Source organism: Lithobates pipiens, unplaced genomic scaffold, assembly GCF_037356315.1.
Source record: "Lithobates pipiens isolate NorthernLeopardFrog02 unplaced genomic scaffold, aLitPip1_a1.2 Scaffold_18, whole genome shotgun sequence".
NCBI lineage: Eukaryota > Metazoa > Chordata > Amphibia > Anura > Ranidae > Lithobates > Lithobates pipiens.
The window spans coordinates 422196028-422197458 of NW_027507758.1; the positions used below are offsets into that span (position 1 = coordinate 422196028).

At 40.5% G+C, this 1431-nt stretch overlaps 1 pseudogene; it reads right to left on the reverse strand.

Annotated features, from left to right (window-relative positions):
- Positions 1-387: 387 nt before the first annotated feature.
- LOC143986732 (thioredoxin-like protein 1 pseudogene) lies at positions 388-1153 on the reverse strand (annotated as a pseudogene).
- Positions 1154-1431: the final 278 nt, after the last annotated feature.

The window sequence follows — 1431 nt, forward strand, 5'->3', positions numbered from 1 at the left end:
ATCAAGAAATTACATGTGTAATTTATTCTCCAAGAACGCCTGATGGCGCTCCCTGCATGTTGGGCCTCTGTATGTGGCTGTGTAAAATGCTCACACATGTGGTATTGCCATACTCAGGAGTAGTAGCAAAATGTGTTTTGGGGTGTAATTTGTGCTATGCATATGCTGTGTGTGAGAAATAACTTGCTAATATAACAATTTTGTGGGAAAAAAAGAAAATCTTGATTTTGCAAAGAATTATGGGAAAAAATTACAACTTAAAAAAACTCACCATGCCTCTTACTAAATACCTTGGAATGTCTACTTTCCAAAAAGGGGTAATTTGGGGGGTATTTGTACTTTCCCGGCTTGTTAGGGTCTCAAGAAATGAAATAGGCAGTAAGTACTTCAGGTATAATTCATATTTGTTGCCTGTACTGGGGTCCCAATAAAAGTAAAGTATGTGATTTCTGGTTGTCTCCTCATCACCCTGATTGGACTGGACAAATAGCGTTACACTATTTACATTCTGAAACTTAACATAGCATGGCTCTCCTCTTTTATGTCATCTGCTGTCAATTCCACAGCTTGAGTAGGTTCACTTCTCATTGCTTCATCAAAATCCATGGATCGTGGGAGGTTTATGAAAATGTTTACATACTTTGGACCTTGACCATTATCAGTTCCCTGAAGCTTCATAGAATATAATTTAACCCGCTGCAGGCTACAGTGATCAGGAGATGTTCATCGCAGTCCGATTCAAGGTCTTTCCTTAAGCAGTTTTCAAACTCATTGTCACCACTTTCATTAAGACATTCACAGCCAGCTCTGCTTACGAATGGCATTAAATCCATGTATCCTTTGGGAATATCCGTGTCTTCATTGTTCCCGGGATCATTCTCCAAGTGTTTTTTTATTTTTTCTTCTAAACCAGCAGCATCTGCACCTTGGTACTGATCAATTTTTACTTTATTTCGGAAGGATAAAAAAGTGGGGGTTGCCGTTTGTTGGCGGTGGCTGTTGCTTGGCACTGATGTACGTCCACTTCCAGAAAGATGGCTTGTGGATACTTATTACTAAGCGATGTGAACGCTGGCAATATCCTCACACATGGATGAATTTCACTACCACCATGTTGCCAGTCACCGCACCCCTCTTGTTTCTGCCATGGCATGCCAGGTGCTGCTCTCCTCTCCCAATTCTGTTATCTTTTTAATAGTGTAGTCAGCCGGTTATAAGCATGAGTGTCTCTAAATTTAGTTCTGTAAGGCTGCAGTCACCCAGTGCCAATTATAGTCTGTGTCATATTCAGCTTCCCCTAAGTCCAGTCTGGCTGTGAGTTCTCTCTTCTTCTGTCACCTTTGGTATTAGTATGAGATCATACAATAAGCCTGGATTATGAATATGCATATTTTTTCCTAGAAGTTGCCAGTGGTGCATTATTGTAAAGGG